Source organism: Salvelinus sp. IW2-2015, unplaced genomic scaffold, assembly GCF_002910315.2.
Source record: "Salvelinus sp. IW2-2015 unplaced genomic scaffold, ASM291031v2 Un_scaffold16442, whole genome shotgun sequence".
NCBI classification, from domain to species: domain Eukaryota; kingdom Metazoa; phylum Chordata; class Actinopteri; order Salmoniformes; family Salmonidae; genus Salvelinus; species Salvelinus sp. IW2-2015.
In genome coordinates this window covers 381,142-406,853 of record NW_019957588.1, presented here as the reverse complement: position 1 = coordinate 406,853, position 25,712 = coordinate 381,142, and the positions used below count along the sequence as shown (strand labels likewise).

At 41.4% G+C, this 25,712-nt stretch overlaps 2 protein-coding genes across 4 annotated transcripts in view; one reads left to right on the top strand and one right to left on the bottom strand.

Annotated features, from left to right (window-relative positions):
- LOC112080695 (zinc finger protein 180-like) overlaps window positions 1-25,712 on the top strand; it is a 273,956-nt gene that overhangs the window by 22,024 nt on the left and 226,220 nt on the right. The gene's annotated exons all lie outside the window — the stretch shown is intronic.
- Window positions 1-25,712, bottom strand: part of LOC112080697 (zinc finger protein ZFP2-like) — a 172,323-nt gene that overhangs the window by 72,367 nt on the left and 74,244 nt on the right. Inside the window, exon 2 of one of the 2 annotated variants that reach the window (XR_011479541.1) lies at window positions 1,919-2,441. The exons of the other annotated variant lie outside the window; for it this stretch is intronic. The gene's annotated coding sequence lies outside the window, so the exon portion shown is untranslated. Of the gene's footprint in view, window positions 1-1,918; window positions 2,442-25,712 lie in introns of those variants that run through there. 2 annotated transcript variants of the gene reach the window in all.

The following is a 25,712-nucleotide window of genomic DNA, read 5'->3' as shown; positions in this document are numbered from 1 at the left end:
TAAGGACAACTGGTTGCTGATTGTCTCAAGGGTGGGCAGTTCAAAAGAGTTTGTGTTTTGCGTTTAGCCAGTGCGTTACCATGGATGCCAATTGATTTTGACTCACTTTTTCTTGTATTGGAGATGAGTTTTGTTTGGGTCGTTTCAAGGGGATTGGAGTTTAGAAGCAAGCCATTACATTGTAGAAAAATAAATTTAGAAGTTACATGTTTTTTAAATATATATTTTTTTATTGTTGTCAGCCAGGTGTTTACAGGCTTTGGTTTTGCATTTATGTTTTGAGGTTGGACTTTAGCACGTATAGCTCGTTCACAACGTAGGGGCACTGATTGGTGTCACCTCGTTATCAAGTATGCTGTTTTAAACTTGTGCTGTTCTTGTTCATCTCGTTAGTGGGAGGTGTTTCACCTGAGCTGGTCACGGACATGTCTGATTTCAAGAGGAAACTCCTGCAATATCCGTAGTAACTTTCCACCTCACTGCGGAGTTCTCTCTTTTCAGGGTTCACTCGGTAGGCATGTTGTTGGATCAGGGCCTAGTCCCCAATGTCATGCTCTAGTACATTTGGGTTGGCACGTGTGAGAATTAACCCTGATATTATAAAAGCAGGGCAACAATGTCAATATAATTATACCTGAAAATTATCAGTTGGTTGCATAAATAATGATGATTACTAAATGTTACATGAATTGTAAATATGAAATATCAAAACCAAATGTACACCCCTTTGTTAATTTTGAGTTGGCAACAATTCACTTAATGGTGATGCATGGAATAATAAAACATGACAGTCAGCTACATTTTGGAGTGATGCATTTCAATTTAGGTGTCGCTAAACAATGGAACGCAACACTTATTTGTCATCACTAATCGATATCATGTTCAAATCAATTGTGCGAGAGGGAGATGAGGTTGCACACCCTGTTAAAAGTAACAGCTCAAAAACGACACGGAATCTGGGAATAATGTGTACATCACTGGTTAGAGGACAATTTGTAGATAACAGCTAGCTACATTTTGAAGAGTTGCATTTTGATTCAAGTGGGTCACCAACGTGGTAAACAGCTAGCTACATTTTGAAGTGTTCCATTTTGATTCAAGTGGGTCACCAACGTGATAAGTGTAACTCACTTTTTGTTAAATCACAAATAGTACTCTTCCATTTCAGAGCCTGGATTTTTCCCTAGGCTAATATCCCTATCATGCTGAAATATATTGAATGGGGCAAACGTTTAGGGTTCTACATTGTGAAATTCCTTAAAAAACTCCAAATACAATGTTAAAAACATTCTAAATTGTTATTTCATTGATCTCACCAAATAACTCCTTCATGTATGTATTTTCTGATGTTTGATCAGAAATCTTTTACGAGAGTATCTCTTTTCACACTGATCACAGCTATAAGGTTTCTCTCCTGTGTGTGTTCTCTTGTGTACCTTCAGATCACTAGATGTAGTAAAACTCTTCCCACATTGATCACAACTATAAGGTTTCTCTCCTGTGTGTACTCGCTGGTGTCTGGTCAGATGGCTAGATGCAGTATAACTCCTCTCACATTCATCACAGCTATATGGTTTGTCTCCTGTGTGTACTCTCTGGTGTGTAGTTAGATGGCTAGATGTATTAAAATTCTTCCCACATTCATTACAGCTATAAGGTTTCTCTCCTGTGTGTGTCCGCTGTGTATAGTCAGTATTTGCAGATGTAATAAAACTCTTCCCAGCACTGATCACAGCTGTAAGGTTCTCACCTGTGTGTGTTTCTGGTGCCCAGCTTCAACGTCTGTGATGTTTGAAAAGCTTTTCCAACAATTTGAACAGTGGTAAAATTTCTCTCCTGTGTGTACTCGCTGGTGTGAAGTCAGCTGGCTAGATGTAATAAAACTCTTCCCACATGATACAGCTATAAGGCTTCTCTCCCTGTGTGTGTCCGCTGGTGTATAGTCAGATTGCTAGATGCAATAAAACTCTTCCCACATTGATCACAGCTAAAAGGTTTCTCTCCAGTGTGTGTTCTCTGGTGTACTGTCAGATCGCTAGATTGAACAAAACTCTTTCCACATTGATCACAGCTATAAGGTTTCTCTCCAGTGTGAATTCTCATGTGTACTTTTAGTGATTTTAACCTTAAGTAACTCTTCCCACATTGATTACAACTATGAGATTTCTCTCCTGTTCTCTGGTGCAGCTTCAAAATCTGTGATGTTGAACAATCTGAACAGTCGTGAGATTTCTCTCCTGTGTGTACACGCTGGTCTATTTTAAGGTCTGATGAATATTTGCAATGTTTCCCACAGTCAGAGCAGCAATGAGGTTTCTTTCCTGTGGGTCTCCGCTGGTGTTTCTTTAGGTGTTCTGATGTGGAGAGACTCTTCTCTGCCTCGTCAGCATCATTATGTTGTTGAGGCTCCCCAGAGGATCCACGATAGTCACATCTCTCTCCTGTGTGAACAACAAAGTCAGACAGATGGTTAAAGGCCCACAACAGCAGAAATCCACTGTTTATTTGAGTTAAAAGGTGATGCCCAGAGCAGGGCCAAGAAGTTGTACAACAAATGACGTCTGTTAAATTATTTGACAATTATTTGCCGCCCTATGAAAATCAACCCAGAGGACCCCCGGGTGACTATACACAAATCTACCCTCTCATACCATGGACAGAAGAAAATGGAGATGCAACCACAATTATCCTCAAGGGGACTCAGARGAAGGCGGTGGAAGACACAACAGCAGCAAAAAGCGGCATGAGAACAATAGAATTGGATGAAAAAAMAATGCACAGTTCCTGGAGCGAGTTTTCCCTCGCCACGTCAACTCACTCCACAAAAAGGAACAGACTGGAAGATCCTAGACATATGGCCGCCTGTAGAAAACACAATCTACTACAGAAGCAAAAGAAAAGTACAATGTGTGACCTATTCAGAGAGCAAGAAAAGGAGGACACTGCACTGAAGAAGGCCCAGCTTGCACAGATCGAGACAGGAAGTGGTGGTTTAACTCACAATATGATGGCTGCTCAAAGTTGTTTCTACAGGCTCACCACAACCACAGCCTGCAGCTCCCCCACAGTCACATCAGTCACACCCGTGAACCTGGTGCCTGTAGGGTATGTGCTTTTAAGCTTGTGAATTGGGGGAAGGCCCTTACTGTCTACTCAGACTCAGCATATGCTAGTGGGGTTTGGAGAGCAAGAGGGTTTACTAATAGGTCTGGCTTATGGCTACATCTTTTGTCTGGCATGCCCTGTTAACCATCAATCATGATCTCTACTGTTTGCCGATTGGCTCATGGTGTGAGCCATTCGTCAAAGGGGGATATGGTGGAGAAGATTTCGGCCCAATGGTTTTGCCAAAAATTTGAATCAGCACGTGAAAAAAGATATATATTTAGAAAGTTAATTTATTGTTGCACGACGTGTTTATTATATAACATAGACATGGGAACTCCACTGCAACCAGGGAAGTTCCCCACTCCAAAAGGACCTTTTGTCCACCTTGCTATAGATTTCATAGACATGATAGAGCGAAAAGAAAGAAAGAGATACTGCCTGGTGATAATTGACAGGTTCACCAGGTGGGTGGAAGCATTTCCCACCAGGTGGGTGGAAGCATTTCCCACCACCAACTGCGACGCGTGAACAGTTGCAGAATTGCTAATCAGGGAAATTATACTCAGGTTGGGAGTGCCTGAGGTTTTGTCTGCAGACAATGGGACCCATCTCATAGGAGATGTGGTTGCCCAAGTGGCCAAAATGATGGGTGTTGTTGACCAGAAGTTTGAGTCCATCTATCACCCGTGGAGTAACGGGATTACAGAGAGGGTTAATTAGATGATCAAAGGGMGCTTGCAAAAGCCTGCCATTCCACAAAAATGAGCTGGGTGGAATGCTTGCCCCTTGTCCTCATGAAAATGCGCAGCAGCCTTAACAAAGGTATTGGGTGTACACCTTATGAGATGTTAACAAGATGACCAATGAATACTCCAGGGGTGAGACCTATGACTGACCGACAGATAGAAATAACTGAGACACAGTGTGACCATCTTGAGTACATGAAGGAACTAACCTCTGTTGTAAGTTTTCTCCACTCTCACACTAGTAAAGCAAACGAGGTTCCCCCAGGTGAAGACCCTGACGAGCTTCCCATAAACGTTGGAGACTGGGTCAAACTGCAAGTCCATAAGAGAAAATGGAACCAGCCAAGATGGATGGGACCCTTCCAGGTGACCATGGCAACAAAAGAGGCTGAGATCCACCGATGAGGAGGAGCCAGAGGAGAAACGGGGAAGACCATAGCCAGAGGGCCGAGACCAAAGGCCAGAAGAACCAACAGAGGGTTCAGCCACAGAACCCAAAGAGTCATCAGATGTCGAGGACACCATCATACACACACTATGGTTGTGAAACAAGAAAATCGCAACCATGGAAACACACATGCAGGGTATTTATTGTTCTCCAAATCCTACTCGTTCCCTTTGTGGACGGGGATGTGGAGAATAATAAATGCGTGAAAGCAGTGACGTACATAGGATTACAGGGGAAGGGGAACACATCTGGCATATGGGTAATGCAACAGGTGACAGGTGTAAACTTTTCCAGGATGGAGGAAGGCATGGCAGCACCTTTTGGATGGATGTGGGTATGACAGGGGGTACCTCACTTTACCTCCTGGATGGGGGAGGGGGGGGTGTTATTATTTGGGGAGAACAGAAATGTATATGTTAAGAATTCCAGTCACCCATCTTTTCAATGAGACAGGTAAAACCAACTCTGGGGAACTGGAGCGTGCCAAACGACTCATCCCAAACAATTAGGAAGTCTATGGTCATGTCCTACGCCCGGGTGAGATTCTTGGTATGTCAGTCATACCCTGCTGGGGTGTGGCTGTCCTGGGAAAGTGGGTGAATAATTGAACCTATTCTTTACAGGCCCATATGAGTTTAACAATCCCAGGATTTAGCCAACTCTCATTAGATGTCGAAAATCTGAAAGCAGTCGTCAGCCGCCATGAGTTGGCTTTAGATTATCTTTTGGCGAAGGAAGGAGGACACTGTAACGTACTACGTATTATTGATCCTGAAAATTGTGTTATGCTCCTCCCTGACTCCTCTGAGAATATGACTGCGATAATTGATATGATTGCTGATCTTAGTAAAACTCTCAAAATCAGAAAAATCTGTCTTTGACAAAACTGGTGACTGGTTTAAAGCTAAATTTGGAACCGTAATGGGGAAAGTTATGTTAACTTTGTTTTCATTGTTTATTCCTGTACTTGTAGGAGGATTGGTGATTTTGGCTACTGTTTGTATTTGTAAGAGAATGACTGTAACTGCTCTTGAACATGCTGGAGTGATGGTGTTGGTGGAAGCTGATACAAATCATGCTGAAGGTGAGACAGGTACATTTCTGGTTTCTCTTAATCCCATTGTCCATCCAACTCATGAGGTTCTTCCCAGGACTCAGGAAGAATGGGAATATAGTCAGACTCACCCCAGCAGCATTCCAGGAACCTCAGGAGTTGTTTCTCCCTTTAGCAGGCTGGGATCAAATGGATCCTGGGGTTTTGCCAACTCTGTTTGATTTCAGAGGAGAATATTATGATTGAACCTGTGAGACTTATTAGTCTCAGCGGGGGGAATGTAGGGGGTGGGTCACAAAGACCCTCCCCATTATTGATTAAGGGGACTTTAAGATCCATATGTTTTGCTGCAGGCCTTATAATACGATACTGTTGCTATGTGTCTAAAAACTCTGCCACTATACGTTGCACAAGCATCTATATTAGTATTTGTGGTTAAGCCCTGGCTGTTGTGAGAGAGTGCTTGCAGGCTAGGTCTGAGTCAGACCGAAACTAGATAAAGAGAAGTAACCACTCTCTGGTTTTGACATTTTGATCTTGTGTGACAGTGGACAATTCTAAGAAAATCAGAGAAGCTACTGTACTAGGTTGCCTTATAAGGTAACCTCAGCTTATTGATACACACATACATTGACGTAGGTAATCAGACCACTAGGGAGTGATCACATGTATAAAATCAGCTGTGCCCTTAGGTGGGGTGCAGAACTTACTCGGAAACATGCGTTATGTTCCTGTTGTCAACTTCTGTCGGCAATTACATTAAATAAAGGTTTGATTGATTTACTTAAAGAAGATATTGTCTGACAGCTGATTTCACCAATAAGCCAAAGAGGGACAAGGCACCTACCCCGACAACGCTAATGCGGAACCGCTAGTTTTGGACGAAGGTTCTGGTCACAATGTGTTCTGAATATTACAACTTTGGATTATAATTGTAAGGCTCGTTTGAATCTCCTGCTTAATATAATGTTTGTGTTATTGCCGCAAGTCAACTGCATTATACTTCAACAAGTAAAATGCTCTTTGGCTAGCTTTTCCATCAGCCTTACAATGAGTGTTTGTACACTTTGTGTATGCCAAATTGACCCATAACTTCACCTAACAACAACATAGACCTACTGTAGGACCCATAACTTCACCTAACTACAGACCTACTGTAGGACCCACAACTTCCCCTAACAATAACATAGACCTACTGTAGGACGCATAACTTAACTTAACAACAACATAGACCTAGGACTATAAATCATTTAATATTTCAGGTGAAAAACGGAAACTAAAAATGTCTTAGTCATGACATTTCATAACCAGATAATTTTGTGAATAATCCCACTAGGCTACTCGATAATGTGTTGTCATTCTAAATGTCCTGAAAAAAGGAAAATAGCTCTGTATGTTGTACAATAGCCTATCCATCAAGGAAAAATTCTCTACACTTTATGAGCTAAGTATCTCTGTGTCCAAACAGACTAACGAGACCCTACTGGAAATCAAGTAGACAATAACACATTACAAACATCAATTTGTTTAGGGAGGTTGGATCCAACGTGGAGCACGGCATAACTGTCTTTAAGATGGAGCCAGAGAGCAAGGCTCACGTTTTACATATTCCCAACCAATTGTGTTWAAAAAAAAAAAWWTGTTTCTCTGCATCTTATTTTTTTACTTATTTTGTACATAATGTTGTAGCTACCGTCTCTTATGACCGAAAATAACTTCTGGACATCAGAACTGCGATTACTCACCTCAGATTTGCAGAATCCTTTTTATCCTTTAACGAGTCCGACGAGCCCGAGGTGAATGATATACTGCTTTCCCGAGAACAGGCCCAAATCCCCGTTAATTGCGTGAAGAGAAGGCGGAGAAATAGGGGCCCAAGGGCAGGCTGCCTTCTGCGAATTTGTAGGTGATCGAATAAACCCCCACTTCCTTACATTCTGCTAGCAAACGTGCAATCTTTGGAAAATAACATTGATGACTTCAAAGACTAAACTACCAACGGAACATTCAAAACTGTAATATCTTATGATTCACGGAGCCGTGGCTAAACGACAACATTATCAACATACAGCTGGATGGTTATACGCTGCACCGGCAGGATAGAACAGCAGCGTCTGGTAAGACAAGGGACGGCAGACTATGTATTTTGTAAATAACAGATGGTGCACGATATCTAAGGAAGCCTCGAGCTATTGCTCGCCTGAGGTAGAGTATCTCATGTTAAGCTGTAGACCACACAATCTATCTAGAGAGTTTATCTGTATTTTTCYTAGCTGTTTACATACCACCACAGACTGAGGCTGGCACTAAGACCGCATGGAATGAGCTGTATTCCGCCATAAACAAACAGGAAAACGCTCACCCAGAGGCAGTGMTCRTAGTAGCCYGGGACTTTAATGCAGGGAAACTTAAATCCYTCTTAKCAAATTTCTAMCAGCATGTTAAATGTGRAACCAGAGGGAAAARAACTCTGGACCACCTTTACTCCACACACAGAGATGCATACAAAGCTCTCCCCCCCTTCATTTGGCAAATCTGACCATAATTTTATCCTCCTGATTCCTGCTTACAAGCAAAAATTAAAGCAGGAAGCACCAGTGACTCCATCAATAAGAAAGTGGTCAGATGAAGCAGATGCTAAGCTACAGGACTGTTTTGCAGCACAGACTGGAATATGTTCCTGGATTCCTCCGATGGCATTCAGGAGTACACCACAACAGTCATTGGCTTCATCAATAAGTGCATCGACGACGTCTTCCCCACAGTGACCGTACGTACATATCCCAATCAGAAGCCATGAATTACAGGCAACATCCGCACTGAGCTAAAGGCTAGAGCTGCCGCTTTCAAGGAGTGGGACTAACACGGAAGCTTATAAGAAATCCCGCTATGCCCTCCGACGAACCATCAAACAGGCAAAGTGGCAATACAGGACTAAGATCCAATCGTACTACACTGGCTCTGACGCTCGTTGGATGTGGCAGGGCTTGCAACCCATTACAGACTACAAAGGGAAGCACAGTCGATAGATGCCCAGTGACAAAAGAGCTAAACTATGGAAAATAACACTGAAACATGCATGAGAGCACCAGCTGTTCCGGAAGACTGTGTGATCACGCCCTACGCAACCGATGTGAGTAAGACTTTTAAACAGGTCAACATTCACAAGGCCGTAGGGCCAGACAGATTACCAGGATGTGTACTGCGAGCATGCGCTGACCAACCGGCAAGTGTCTTCACTGATATTTTCAACCTCTCCCTGTCCGAGTCTGTAATAACAACATGTTTTAAGCAGACCACCATAGTCCCTGTGCCCAAGAACACTAAGGTAACCTGCCTAAATGACTACCGAACCGTAGCACTGACGTCTGTAGCCACGAAGTGCTTTGAAAGGCTGGTCACGGCTCACAACACCATTATCCCAGAAACCCAAGACCCACTCCAATTTGCATACCACCCTAACAGATCCACAGATGATGCAATCTCTATTGCACTCCACACTGCCCTTTCCCGCCTGGACAAAAGGAACACCCATGTCAAAATGCTATTCATTGACTACAGCTCAGCATTCAACACCATCATGCCCTCAAAGCTAATCAAAAAACTAAGGAACCTGGGACTAAACACCTCCCTCTGCAACTGGATCCTGGACTTCCTGACGGGCCGCCACGCTGATCCTCAACACAGGGGCCCCTAAGGGATGCGTGCTCAGTCCCCTCTTGTACTCCCTGTTCACTCATGACTGCACAGCCAGGCACGACTCCAACACCATCATTAAATTTGCCGATGGCACAACAGTGGTAGGCCTGATCAACGACAAGACAGCCTATAGGGAGGTCAGAGACCTGGCCGTGTGGTGCAAGTACAACAACCTCTCCCTCAACGTGATCAAGACTAAGGAGATGATTGTGGACTACAGGAAAAAGAGGACTGAGCACGCCCCCATTCTCATCGACGAGGCTGTAGTGGAGCAGGTCACCACATCACCAACAAACTCACATGGTCTAAGCACACCAAGAGAGTTGTGAAAAAGGCACAACAAAACTTATTTCCCCTCAGGAGACTGAAAAGATTTGGCATGGGTCCTCAGATCTTCAAAAGGTTCTACAGCTGCACCATCAATAYCATCCTGACTGGTTGCATCACTGCCTGGTATGGCAACTGCTCGGCCTCTGACCGCGAGGCACTACAGAGGGTAGTGCAAATGGCCCAGTACATCACTGGGGCCAAGCTTCCTGCCATCCAGGACCTCTATACCAGGCTGTGTCAGAGGAAGGCACTAAAAATTGTCAAAGACTCCAGCCACCCTAGTCATAGTCTGTTCTCCCTGCTACCGCTTCTAAACAGCTTCTACCCCCAAGCCATAAGACTCCTGAACATCTAATCAAATGGCTACCCAGACTATTTGCATTGCCCCCCCCCCCCCACCCACCCACCCACCTTTTTACACTGCTGCTACTCTCTGATGTTATCATCTATGCATAGTCACTTTAACTCTACCTACATGTACATATTACCTCAACTAACCGGTGCCCCCGCACAGTTGTTGAGACTGAGTGGACGATGGTGAAGAACAGTGGCTCTGTACAGTTGTTGAGACTGAGTGGACGATGGTGAACAGTGGAGTGAAAAAGGCTCAAGTTGGTAATGAACAGCAGTTTATGGTTGGAGTGGGAATTATCAGCAAGGATGTTTTTTGGGTGACCTGTTTGCAGTCTCAAAGATGGTGAAGGATGAATTGGGTAAAGTGGAATCGGTTCGAGTGACCAAGAGCGGTATGATGCTGATTGTGTGTCAACAGCGCAAAAGGAGAAAGCTTATTGTGGTTTAGGGATAACATTTCAGGTAGACACACGTTGATTAAAACAAATGATAGATGGAAGGTTTTACTGTAGTTTGGTAAGTGATTCTCCCATCTTATGAAACCTGGGTAAGTGAGATATACAGAAGCCATTGCAATGTTACAATCGTAAAAAGTTCAGACACGTTGCAAGTGTTTGCTGAAGGAATAAATATGTCAGATAAAGCATGTTGTAATTGTGATGGGAATCACGTTCCCAAGTTCCCGGAGTGCCATGTACGGATGAAGGATGTCACAGTAGCTAGGATCTGGTCTATCCAGCAGGTGTCCTATGTGGAGGCAGTGAAAATAGCTGAAGGAGTGAAGAGAGAGGAGAAGGTAGTGGATGTCCCACAGTCTGCAGTGAAGCCATGCAAGAGAAGGATCCCAACACACTAATAGTGAAGAAGGTGGACTTTGTTGTGTTTATAGTGCAAGTGAGAAATTGCACTAGTCAAACTGTTTATTTTTTATTTTATTTTTTGTAATTAGTATGATTTGTTCATCCAAAACCATATTTGTTTTGGGGGTATTTTTTACAACCCCGTACAGTAGGGGGCAGCAATACACCTGATGAGTGTAGTTTGACAATACACCTCAGAGAAGAAGACATGGTAGGAWCCAAAGTGTTGGTCAGTGTTTCCAGGTGACCCTAATTAGATGTTACATTACATGTTTTCTTACTTCATGTAGCCYGCTAGCTAGCCAACATATTCATACTTCTCTGATAAGATACCGCTGCACAAACATGCTTATCTAGGCCTACACCAGCACTGGTACCAGGCAGTTTTAGCTAATTACGTTTGTGCTGACTCTTAATACATTTAGCAAGCTAGCTAGCCCGCTAACATTATTTTAGCAACACCTTGCTAAGAAAATAATTGGCAGAATATTATACAATGACTTATCAACAGCACTAACAATTTGACCCCCACAGGAAATCTTCACTGGCAGTTATAGAAAGACCCATCTACTATATATCCATTGATTCTTGAAAAATATAACTTATAAATGCCTCAAATGTTTCAACTGTATTAACCCACCAGAAACCAAAACATGAGCTCGTATAACGCCACTGTTTGTAAACAAGCACTGTATGGCTGAYGAGTAGGGTCAATCCAAGCGTTCTGACCTCACAACGACAGTAAAGCACCCAAGTTAACTGGCTAACGCTGAATAGCTTGCTAGACACAAATGAGATAAAACCTCACTCTTACCATTTTACTTGCACTAGCAGAGCTGGTTGGGCTGTTTTCATGTTATCCAGAGCGTTGGTGACTAACTGTGCTGCTGGCAACAATTTAATTTGAGCTTTTTTTGCAGACGTTTACTGACACCTGGACATATTCAACGGGTGTTGAGCGCTAGTAAATTAATTATTCTGCTCTCTGGTACTCAGACGAGAGTGCTTGAAATCGGAGTAGATAGCCAGAGCGAATTTATGAACGCACCCAAATTAAATGTCCAATGAGAAAGCACAACGACTAAGAACGACGTGAATAATCAGGTCAATAAACGTTGGGTAGTTAGTTAGAATATAGTTAATATACTGGCAAGTTTGTAGCCAACTAACYTTAGGTAGCTAGCTGACATACTGGTACATATGGCTGTAAAGATATGCTATGCGGTTTGTAAGGATAATGTAGCTAAAATAACATGTAACATAACTTATTTGAAAAGTCTTTACTTTATTACATTGCTCAACATTAGTCATAATTAGTTAAAGAAGTTCATTTGTATCCMTTCTCTCGTTGGACTTRGGCTGCATATTTTCCGCAATTTTCTTAAAATCTGAAAACGTTAAAGCCACGCCCATTTCCTGAAGAATTGCATTATGGGCCCAAAAACACAGAAATAGTGTCCTCTGCATGTATACTTTGTATTTTGGCAAATGTAGTACGACATCCAGGAACTTTTGGCATACTAACTATATCATACTATGACAAATAAGCATACTATATGTAACGGATGTAAAATGGCTAGCTAGTTAGCGGTGGTGCGCGCTAATAGCGTTTCAATCGGTTACGTCACTTGCTTTGAGACCTTGAAGTAGTGGTTCCCCTTGCTCTGCAAGGGCCGCGGCGGCCTTTGTGGAGCGATGGGTAACGATGCTTCGTGGGTGACTGTTGTGTGTGCAGAGGGTCCCTGGTTCGCGCCCGGGTCGGGGCACGCCATAAAGTTAAACTGTTACATATATACTCAATTTACTTCACAAATAGTATGGTTAGTATGAGTATTCAAACACAGCTCAGGTCTCTGGGCAGCCATTTTGTTTCTGTTTTAAAGGATGTCCCTTTAAAAAGCCACACATCAATCAAACAATCTGCAGTTCAAACAATAACAAAGCTGTAATTCCACCACTGTATTGGTAATAAGATGATGGATGAGGCTGGAGAAATGTAACTAGTTTCAAATTCATAGACAGCCTTATGTATGCAAGGACTGACCATCCATGATATCAACATTATAGTTTTAACCATGTTGAGGCTATACAGTGTTAGTTTKCATTTAGATTGTTTCTWAACATTGGAGTAAAAAAAGCTTATTTGGGGTTCTGATGGGGCAAACAGTTGAACTAAGCTCATGAGGCATGTGTTATATTATTCAAGAATCAATGGCTAGAAATAAATAATTTAAAGTCAAAATGTGGATGTAGCAATTGTATATTTCCCCTTTCACACATCAGGTTAACAATTGTAGAGCTTGTGCCTCTGTTTTTAAGACAGTACTTACGAGTGTTAATCAGTGCACGTTCATCATTAGAACCATTGGATGCCTTAAGATGCGTTTGGGAAACCGGGCCCAGATATCCAGTTTCCTCCTCTTCTTCCTTCTTCGATGTGACAGTCATCTCTCCCTCTTCCTCTTTCATTCCAAAAACTCCAAAAACTGCATCTTCCTCCTCCTTCACTCTGAACACGTCTTTCTCTTCTTTAACTGTCACTCTGAACGCCTCTTCCTTTACTGTAACTTCCTCTTTCACTCTGAACGCGTCTTCCTCTTCTTTAACTGAAATGTCTTTCTCTTCTTTAATTGTAACAGACTCACCCTCTACTTGTTTTCGTATTGTAATATCCTTCTCTTCCTCCTCCTCTTTCACGAGAGCCTCCTTCTCCGTCCAGCAGACCTCATCTTCTTCAGCAGGAGAGTAGCTTAGTGAACTCATGGTCGGGATGTTAGCTAGCTAGGCTAATGCTAACTTAACCAGCCCGATAGATGACTAAAAACAACAGCATCGTAAATATGAAATTAAATCGGATAACAAACTAGACGACAGAAGTGGGTTTAAAGCACAGTGGCTAATATACACTAAAGCGTCTAAAGAGTTTTATTGGTTCTGCTATTTTGTCTAGCAAGCTACGGAGGTGGCTGACTAACTGTTGCTGCGGTCGAAAGAAGCGTTCCGTCCACTAGATTATACGTCACACTCCGTTATAGACAGAATACCAGCTGACGGCTTCTTCCCTAAATAGTTCTTGCATAGTTTTGAGCTGTGCTTTGGGTCATTGTCCTGTTGTAGGAGGAAATTGGCTCCAATTAAAAGCCGTCCACAGGGTATGGCATGGCGTTGCAAAATGGAGTGATAGCCTTTCTTCTTCAAGATCCCTTTTACCCTGTATTAATCTCCCACTTTACCACAACCAAAGCACCCCCAGACCATCACATTGCCAGCCACCATGCTTGACAGAAGGCGTCAAGCACTCCTCCAGCATCTTTTCATTTTTCTGGATCTCACGAATGTTCTTGTTTGTGATCCGAACCCCTCAAACTTAGATTCGTCTGTCCATAACACTTTTTTCCAATCTTCCTCTGCCCATGTCTGTGTTATTTTGCCCATCTTAATCTTTTCTTTCTTTTTAAACGGTCTGAGATATGGATTTTGTCTTTGCAACTCTGCCTAGAAGGCCAACATCCCGGAGTCGCCTTTTCACTGTTGACGTTGAGACTGGTGTTTTGCGGGTACTATTTAATGAAGCTGCCAGTTGAGGACTTGTGAGGCGTCTGTTTCTCAAATTAGACACTAATATACTTGTCCTCTTGCTCAGTTGTGCACTGGGGCCTCCTTCTATTCTGGTTAGGCCAGTTTGCGCTGTTCTGTGAGGGAGTAGGACACAGCATTGTACGAGATCTTCAGTTTCTTTGCAATTTATCGCTGAATAAGCCTATTTCTCAGAAATAGAATAGACTAACGATTTTCACAAGAAAATTATTTGTTTCTGGCATTTTGAGCCTGTAATCGACCCACAAATGCTGATGCTCCAGAATACTCAATAGTCAAATGGCAAATGGCAAAACTATGATTTATACGTGAAATATGCACATTTTCTAACAAAACCTATTCTAAATAAATATGTTATCAGACTGTCATTGATGAGTTTTTTTTGGTTAGTGGCTATCAAATATTAGTTTAGCCGAATTGGTGATAGCTTACTGGTGGAGAGAAAATGGTGGACAAGAAATTGTGTATTTTGCTAACGTGTTTAGCTAATAAGATTACTATATGTGTCTTCCTGTAAAACATTTTAAAAATCTGAAATGGTGGCTTTATCACAAGATCTGTATCTTTCATTAGGTGTCTTGGACTTGTGAGATTTAATGATATTAGATGCTACTGATGTTAAGTTGTGTACGCTGATGCTAGCGAGCAATTCAGTGTGGGGGGGGGGGGGGGTGGGGGTGATCCCGGATCCGGGGTTTGAGGCTCGTTAGAGTTAAGAAGGCCAGTTTTATTGCTTCTTTAATCAGAACAACAGTTTCCCGCTGTGCTAACTAATTGCAAAAGGGTTTTCTAATGATCAATTAGCATTTTAAATGATAAACTTGGAGAATATAAAAATATAGATATATTTGATTTGTTTAAAAACTTGTCAATAGGGGGGGCTGTTTTCACTTTGGAAAAAATCATGCCCAAATGAAAGGCCTCGTACTCTTTTCTAGATCATACAATATGCATTATATTTATTACTATGGATAGAAACACTCAGAAGTTTCTAAAACTGTTTGAATTATGTCTGTGAGTAAAACAGAACTCATTTTGCAGCAAACTTCCATGTAGGAGTGAAAAATCTGAAAAGAGGCTCTGTTTCAGGGCCTGCCTATTCAATTGCCTTATATTTATCGATATGCATGCACTTCATACGCTTTCCACTAGAGTTCAACAGGCAGTGGAAGGTGGAATGGGTGTCTAGCTTGATCTGAGGTCGAACAAGAGCTTTTGGAGTGGCAGGTCAGGATTCTTCTTCTCTACCAAGGCGCACGAAGCACCTCTATATTGTCTTCTGATAAGCGTTCGGTTTACACGGCGAATATCTCGGCTCTGATTTTATTTGATACATGTGATAATAACATCGTAAAGTAGGTTTTTTCACCCGAGTTTTATCAGATTATTCAACGTTTATTGGACATTTTTGGAGTTTTCCGTTTTTTGCGTCGAGAGAAAAATGGAAGTTAGTCAACATTGGCTAGCATGTGGCGCGAATTCGACAGAAGAAAAGGACATTCTAAAACCAACAACGATTTATTCTGGACCAAGGACTCCTTGTACAAGATTCTGATGGAAGCTCAGCAAAAGTAGAGAACATTTATGATGTTATTTCGTATTTTGTGTGGAAAATGTTGATTCCTATTCCTGCCGTTTGGCGTGAGCGGCTGTCTCGCAATAGAGCAGTGTTTGTTTATGGTAAATGTTATTTTTAAAAATCTAACACGGCGGTTGCATTAAGAACCAGTGTAATCTTTCATTTTGCATAACAAAGTATTTTTATGTAAAGTTTATGATGAGTTCTTTGGTCAGATTAGGTGGTGGTCCAAAATCATCTCTGGAGATGCTGGTGAATCGATGCTACGGTATTCAAATGTATAAATCGGGATTTTGTAGCTCTAAATATGCAATTTTCGAACAAAACTAAAGTGTATTGTATAAACCTGATGTTATAGAGATGTCATCTTGATGGAAGTTGTTCAAGGTTAGTGATTTAATTTTATCTCTATTCTGTCGGTTTTGTGCAAGCTATTTTGGGCGGGGAGTAAATTGCGTTGTGTGTTTGGCTACTGTAGTGAGCTAATAGAGAATATATATTGTTTTTCGCTGTAAAACTTAAAAAATCTGAAATATTGCTGGATTCACAAGATGTTTATCTTCATTTGCTGTACACAATGTATTTTTCATAAATGTTTTATGATGAGTATTTAGTATTTCATGTTGCTCTCTGTAAGTATTCTGGCTGCTTTCGTGCTATTTGTGATGGTAGCTGCAATGTAAAACTAATTATACATCAAATAATGCCATTTTTCGACAAAACTAAATGTATTGTAATAACATGTTATAATAATGTCATCTTGATAGTTGTTTTTGTTAGTGATCTAGTTATATTTCTATTTGGTCGGTTTTGTGATAGCTATACGTGATGGTAGAAACATGGTGAAAATAGCGGTTGAGTCTTTGGCTATTGTGGTTAGCTAATAGAAAACATATTGTTTTTTGCGTAAAACATTTTAAAATCGGAAATGATGGCTGGATTCAACATGATGTTTATCTTTCATTTTTCTGTATTGGACTGTGTGATTTCATGGAAAGTTATATTATATGATATCTTGTCCGTTAGGCTAGGCTATGCTAGTCAGCTTTATTTGAATGAGGGAGATTCCCGGATCGGGAGAGAGAAGTGGTAGACGTTAACAGATTTTTGCGTTACTACAATGATGTCCATTGAGTTATTCATGGTTGGTTGTCTTCATAATTCTATCAATGTAACAATTATCTACAATTAAAGAGAAAATAACATTGAATTGAGGTGGTGTCCAAAACAATCTGAACCGGTACTTTGATTATATTGCATTGTGGAAGAGGAATGATCTTAGAATCTGACAATGCATAACATTCTACAGGCAGGAACAAAGTCTGGTGTTAAAAAGGCCCAGGCGGATTGAAATTGAAGCTATTTAAAATGACATCTTGAATGTCAATGGATTTTGTTTTCTGTTTGTAATACAAGAACAGGGTCTGTGGACTTGGCTATTAGTGGTAGATTTGGGGAGAATTTACATGTCAATTGGAAGTGATAGATTTTTGAGGACCCCTTGTTCACCTAGGCCAATCAGTGGGCACTTCCCTTCCCCAACAATCTCAGCAGTTTTCTGTTTCACAACTCTGCTTTCCTCAACAATGGAAAAGCCCACCGAGGTAAGCCTTGCCATTTTTGACATTAGAAATAATAATTTCCATGTTTTACTCGTACCTCGCCAGCATTGTGAATGAGTTAGGAATAATGAATGTAATGTTTTACTCGTATTCAGCCAGGCATTGTGATGGTTAGAATAATAATCATGTGTGTTTACTCGTACTCAGCAAGCCATTGTGAATGGTTAGGAAATAATATGTATATATTTTTACTCGTACCTAGCCAGCATTGTGGAATGGTTTAGAGGAATATATGATCATGATTTTACCGTACCAGCCAGCACTGTTGAATGGTGTTCTGATGGCACAGTGAAAACTAAGACCATGGCAAGTAAATATAATACTTAGTGATTTTAAGTGTCCATGGCATGAAAGGTCTGGGGTGGTTCTGTTATAAGTCTAGCTGGATACAGTTGATGCTGGAGGTTGAATACCAGTCACCTGACACTGAGGGTCTGAATCCAACTCAATGTCAGCCTGAAGCCTGGAGGGTTGAATCAACCCAATGTCACTGGTACTGGCAAATCATGTGCGGAGCTGCTTCGAATCAATAATCACTGACACTGGTCAGGGTCTGAATCAACCTAATGTCCCTGGCACAACTGCAGGGTCTGAATCAAACCAATGTCACTGGTAACTGGCAGGGTCTGAAGCAAACCTAATGTCCATGGCACACTCAGGGTCTGAATCAAACCAATGTCCACCTGGTCACTGGCCAGGGTCTGAATCAAACCTAATGTCACCGACACACTGGCAGGGTCTGAATAAACCTAATGTCCCACTGGCACACTGACAGGGTCTGAAATCAAACCCAATGTCCACCTGGTACACTGGCAGGGTCTGAAATCAAACCTAATGTCACCTGGCACACTCAGGGTCTGAATCAAACCCAATGTCCACTCTGGTTCACTGGCAGGGTCTGAATCAAACCAATGTCCACCTGACACACTGGCAGGGTCCTGAATCAAACCTAATGTCACCTGAACACTGGAGGGTCTGAATCAAACCCAATGACCACCTGGTTCTAATGTCCAGCTGACACACTGGCAGGTCTGAATCACACCCAATGAAGACCTGGCACATCAGGGTCTGAATCAAACCCAATGTTAAGGGGAGGGAAGATTGGTCAAGAGGGTGATGATTATTGTTGTTCTACTGCCTGATTGTTACAAAAGCTTTGTTAAATCAGCGCAACAGTTTTCAGCTGTGCTAACATAATTGCAAAAGGGTTTTCTAATGATCAATTAGCCTTTTAAATGATAAACTTGGATTAGCTAACACAACGTGCCATTGGAACACAGCAGTGATTGTTGCTGATAATGGGCCTCTGTACGCCTATGAATATATTCCATGAAAAWATCTGCCGTTTCCAGCTACAATAGTCATTTACATCATTAACAATGTCTACACTGTATTTCTGAACAATTTGATGTTATTTTAATGGACAAAAAAATTGATTTTCAAAAACAAGGACATTTTCTAAGTGACCCCAAACTTTTGTGCGGTAGTATACATCTACATGATGTATTGCTACACCATGTAGGAGCAGCATAGACCTAGTCTGTTCATTATATACAGCTACATGATGTATTGTTACACCATGTAGTAGCAGTATAGACCTAGTCTGTTCATTATATACATCTACATGATGTATTGTTACACCATGTAGGAGCAGTATAGACCTAGTCTGTCAGTTATATACATCTACATGATGTATTGTTACACCATGTATGAGCAGTATGGACCTAGTCTGTTCGTTATATACATCTGTATGATGTATTGTTACACCGTGTAGGAGCAGTATAGACCTAGTCTGTTCATTATATACATCTACATGATGTATTGTTACACCATATATGAGCAGTATTGTAACGGTACTCGTCCTCGTCTGAGGACGAGTATGAAAGATCGGACCAATGTGCAGCGTGGTAAGTGTCCATTTTAATGAAAACAATGGAACACTGAATGACAACACAAAAAGAGAATGACCGAGACTGAAACAGTTCTGTATTGACAAACACAGACACAGAAAACAAACATAGAAAAACACCCCAACTCATGCCCTGACCAAACCAAAATAAAGACATAAAAAAGGAACTAAGGTCAGAACGTGACAAGTATAGACCTAGTCTGTTCGTTGATGTATTGTTACACCATGTAGGAGCAGTATAGACCTAGTCTGTTCGTTATATACATCTACATGATGTATAGAAGACTGGTATACGACATCGATCTGTTTGTTATAAAATCACAGTTAACATGACTGGTATTGTTACACACCACCCATAGTACGGAGCAGTACAGACCTAGGGCCTGTTGCACAAAAGTAGAATTAAGACTCCGGGATAAATGACTCAGCTGAGCTCAAATGAAGCCAAAACATGTGCGTCCATGTAATTGGTTGCACAAAAGAAGCCAGGAGAGCAGACACGGATTCACTTAAGCAATGAAACCAATCCTGGATAGTTGCGCGCTCACACGGCTACACACAATAACGACCCCGCCACAGATCACAGATTAAACTGATTTACCATGGCAACTAGAGCCGCCGTACTTTCCCCGTCGGAAGCACAAATCCTCATGGAGGCATACGAGGAGGTAAAGATAATAATTAAGAAGAAAGGCAACACCGCCACAAGTGATAAAGCAAAGAGAAAAAAGCGTGGCAAAGTATTGCAGACCGCTGAATGCGTAAGTAGTGCACAATTACACATCCACCGCTCCGCTGAAACATCACAATTACAATTACAAATATTTAATTCACATCTCCAAAAATGCAGTTGTACTGTAAATTATGAAACGGTTAAAATTTTTAATTGAAATGCACTGCAGATATGAGTGAAATGTGTAAAGTAACTCCATACACTACGTATAAAGCTATGATACATTTTTTGATATTTTTACTGAAAACAAGACAAAAAATACAAAGTAATAATTTTTTCGAGTGTGACTCCATTAAATGTGTGTGTGTGTGTCGTGTTGTGTGGGTGTGTTGTGTGTGTGGTGTTGTGCGTGTGTTAGAGATAAACATGAACGGGCCAAACGGACATGGCAGCAGTCAAAATCAAATACAAGACATTCTGCAGAATGGTATGGTCCTGACTAATATTAAACAAGAGCACAAGCATATATTCCCACAAGTCCTGTGCTCCAACATTGTCTGTACTGTTTTAGCAGTGAAAAAGAATACCACAGACAAGGCACGGGTGGTGGGTCACAAAGGCTGACCTTACCCAGCAGAGGACATGGCCTGGAGCTAAATAAGGCAGGCCCGTCTTAGAGGGGATCCCTGGGGGGAAAGAGACGAGCATAGGTTCTCCAATCACCCGCTTCATTCAAGTATGTCCTTCACTACTCTACATGGGATAAAACCACATTCATATTGAATCAATTTGGACTGTCTGACTTTGTTTACTATTGCCTTGCCAGTGTCTGGAAGCACTGTTCCTGTAGAGCCACCAAGCACAAGCACCAAGACGATGCTGATCCAGTCGAGTTACTCCATCAAAGGCATACTGTAGGCCTGGCATGTCTTGTCTACTAGCTTCAAATATGAATCCGATTAAATGTGATAGGGTGAAGGCCCCAGTGCAGAGCAAACAGCACATGAATGGAGACGATGATGAGGAGGAGACCATCTCTCTGGATTCCAGAAGGCATGAGGTATCATGTTAAGACTGTGAAAGTACTATTTACTCTACAATGGTGAGGAGTCCTCATCAAAATCAAAAAATCTAATTTCTTTTACAGGACCAGATGCTATAACGTGGGAAAACCAGCCTGGCAACATAGTGGCGTATTAATAAAGGAACACAATCCTGCCAAATTCCAGCTGCGCTAATGTATGTGTTCACAGAGCTCACAAGCTATCAGAAAGTTGTATGGCAACCACTCCGGCGCCAAATAGAGACCTGGCAGACATAGACATTCAGTAAAGAAAGAAAAATATGGAAAATCTTGCACTGGAGTCCGAAATAAAAAAGAGGACAATTGGAAACTGGACCTTGAAATAAAAAACTTGAGAGGGAGGGGATATGCTCTTACATGTACACTGTATGCAAACTGTAACACAAATGTATTAACTAATTTTTTCTTTCCTCCCCAGTCCACAAGAAAGATGACACAGCTCAAAATAAAAATTAGGTATATTCTCGTAAAGTCAAGTGAGCCATGACATAATGAGCTCTTATTGTGAGCCACAGGACGGTGGCATCTTTTCTAAGGTTTTTTTTATTTTCCCAGCAATCAGTACAACCAAGTCATCGTTATAAGGCATCGCCCTCTTTTTGCCCACCCCAGCACCAGTGTGGCCACTAGCCTATATGAAGGCCCAAAATTGTGTGTTCCTTTCTTGCTCTGACAAATGGCATGCCCATTCCGTGCGAGATGTGGTGGATGAAGAAGCACTTGTGCTGAGGAGAGCCTAGGCGAGAAAGGGTCTTCAGGGACCGGTTGGACCCACTGGCCTCCCTGATGACCATCTATATGAAAGATACAGGTTTTCTGCAGATGGCATCAGGTATCATTATGCAGACTACTGGGTCCCAGGATTAAGCACCGCACTGCACGAGAGCCATGCACTGAGTGTGGAGCAAATGGTTTGTGTGGCCTTGCGCTTTTTTGCTAGTGGAGCCTTCCTGTACTCAGTGGGGGATGAGAACACTGAACAAGCCACAATTTGCCGCACAATAAAGGAGTGTGTGTCTGGCTATCAAAGCATTAGCAGATGTCTTCATCTCTCCCTGGCCACAGAAAGACTCTGTGACATCAAAAGAGGAGTCTATAGGATTGCAGGTAAGAGGATCTACAAATTACAGGACAACTGTTAAACAATAGTAGGATACTCATTACTTTGTGTGACAGGTTTCCCAATGTCATTGGTGCAGTGGACTGCACACACATAGGATAAAACCCCCTCAGGTGCCCATGAGGCCGATTTTGTGATAGGAAATCCTTTCACAGCATTAATGTTCAGGTGAAACATAACTTTTTGATATTGTCCATTGACGAACACTCTGCATTGCCAGTGATGTGCATTGATTGGTGTAATATCCTCACTTATGATTTCAGATGGTCTGCAATGCTGACTGTGTGATCAGCAATGTTGTGGCAAAATGGCCTGGTCAGTCCATGACTCCGAATTTTCGGCCTCTGAAATCTATCAGTGCCTATCACAAGGTAAGCACACAACCCCTATTTATAACACATCATGGTGTGTCCAAGAATATCAGTCTATGTTTTATGAGGATAGTAATGATGAGATTTGTGTTGACAGGGAATTCTCTGGTGTGTTGCTGGAGACAGGGGGTATGGCTGCCAGCCTTTTCTCCTGACACCTTTCACAGACCCCAGGAAGCACAGCAGGCCTACACCATCGCCATGCCAGGACCAGGGCCAGAGTTGAAATGACCTTGGCCTCCTGAAGGTACGCTTTCACTGCCTTCACAAATAAGGTCACCTGTTAGGGCATGTGATATTACTGTGGCTTGTGCTGTCCTCCACAATGTGGCCTGCCTGAGGAAGGAGAGGCGCCCCGAGTGCCACCAGCCATGGACTGGGACAATCCGGCAATCTTCCCTGATGACGACAGTGGTCGGCTGCTGAGGAGACCAATATGTGTTGAATTATTTTAGTTAGTATGTGTGCTTTCAATTTTGGTTAAATATGTCCTGCGGTGGCAGAGGAATTTGGGTTTTTTGGGTTCGTTTTTTGACGAATTTGGCCTCTTATGTTTGTGCGGTATACTGTTGTTAATACAAGGCTGCAGGGAGGAACTGCATCCATTCATTTGTCTGTTCAGTTGATGTGTATGGATTTGTCCTGCATTTATTTTAGTGTGCAGACATGCAGGGTGTGTTATTACAGACCTTTGAATGTGTATGTATCATTTTGTAATAATATGCTTGGATTCTGCCTTCCATCTTGTAGAGTCACTGTGACTTCAGTTTCGAAAGGAGCTGATGGTTTACCTGCTTTGTTTTGTCCTTATTCAATAAAGGAACATATATTTACACATTGTGTTTTTTATATCATATGGAATGTGTATTTGTTATATGACAGAGGGCCACACTGAAGAAAAAGGATAAAGTTCATAAATTTATGAGGCTGGTTCTTTCTGCAAGAAAAGCTACATATTGTTTTTACAGTTTTGATACTTATGACAATGTGATACTTATATTCTGGCACATCAGCATGTCTTTGTTTATGAAACCATACTGAAGTACAATTTCACGAAATGCCCCACATCTGTCATTTTAACAACTGTCCTCTTTAAAACACACTGGTTAAATATATATGACTTGTGTTTTTTTCCCCTCTGTGGCCCTAATATTTCTATCATTTTATATATAGCTTATAGTCTATGGGAAACTGTCAATTATCTAATGATAGCAACATCATCTAAAAAATCATTTTTTATCCAAAATCATTGAAATTAATGATCACAAACGTTTAAATAATACCAGTGGGTGTTATATGTGATAACAATGTATAGTGAGCAGTGAAATAACTATTGGTTTCCATTTGTGGTGATGCTGACTGACATTAGGGATGAGATTAAATAGATCCTGAGATTTAGCCTGGTCTGGAGCAGGCTAGCTCCACAGAATAAATCTCCATGGTAATTTATACATAACAACAATCTCTCTGCCCCTATCCTCTTAGTGCAACCGGATTACGGATCAATTGAGCCAGGATACCAGATATATCCTGGCTTAATCCTTATCCTAGTTTTGTGCAACAGGCCCTAGTCTGTTCACTATATACATCTACAGAGATGTATTGTTACACAGTGTAGGAGCAGTATAGACCTAGTCTGTTCATTATATACATCTACATGATGTATTGTACACCATGTAGGAGCAGTACAGACCTAGTCTGTTCACTATAACATCTACATGATGTATTGTTACACATGTAGGAGCAGTACAGACCTAGTCTGTTCACTATAATACATCTACATGATGTATTGTTACACATGTAGGAAGCAGTACAAGACCTATCTGTTCACTATATACATCTACATGATGTATTGTTACACCTGTAGGAGCAGTACAGACCTAGTCTGTTCATATAATAATCTACATGAGTATTGTACACCAAAAAAAAGGGAAATTAATTAATTTTATACTAATGCAATTGCTCAGAGAAAGAGATTTAGTTAACATGTAATTCTCAAAAGGTAGGGTCTGAATTATTGCCACCACATGTTCTAATACTCCAGCATTCTCCCTAGAGGAGGATAACGCATCTGAAATGTTTTATAGATTAGAGAACAAATTGGGTGGATCTTGACCATTCTCCAACAGAATCTTCCAGGTCCTTGATTATTTTGTCTGGCTTGGGGACTGCCCTGTTCAATTCAACCACAGGTTTTCAATGGAGTTCATGTCCAAAGACTGCGATGCCATTGAAAAAATTGTGATTTTGTGCCCCAATTAACTGTTTTTCGTGGATGTTGATGTGTTTGCTGGAAGACTCACTTATGGCCAATTTCAGCTCTCTACAGAGGTACACAGGTTTTGGGCAAAAATATCCTGGTAGGGGTAAGTTTATTTATTATTTATATACAGTCAATTTTGCTAATCTTTATCAAGGGTATCCTTATTATTGATATCTAGTTATTTGACTGAATCAGAAAAAGCATGTGGAGTAGATGTAGAGGTTTGTTATAAATTCTACATTAAAAAAATCTGAACTAATCAAACAACACTTGTTGCTGTTTGTACGTGTTGATATAATATGCATATTTAAGGAGGAAAAAACGTTTCCCTAAACTGCTTTATAATATTATCATTCAATGAAGGAAAAAAAGTTTTCCTCCTCAGCTGCGTTTACTCCTCCAGACAGCAGATGGCGATATGCGTTTTTCAGGCGATGTTTCTAGTGTGACGAATATTCTAGTGGACGGAACGCTTCTTCAACACCTGCAGCCATCTCGGTAGCTCGCTAAGCCAACAAAGTCGGACATTCAGGTTCTTTAAGACAATTTCCTGGTTTATTTGCCACTATGATTAAACATACTTATGTGTAAAAACATAGCTACCCCACTTTAATTTAATATTTACGTTGTAAGTAAACTAGCTGGCTGGTTAAGTTAACTCTATCTTGTCGCTAATGCTAACAACTATTATCCCCGACCATAGAGTTACTAAGCTACTCTCCTGCTAAAGAAGAGGGATCTGCTGGACGGAGAAAGAAGCTCTGGTGAAAGAGGAGGATGTTACAATACAAACAAGTATGGAGTGAGGCTGTTACCGTGAAGAAAGAAGAGAAACCGACGGCTTCTCAAAGTGCAAGCGCCTTCAGGTGAAAGAGGAGGAGGAAACGTTACTTCG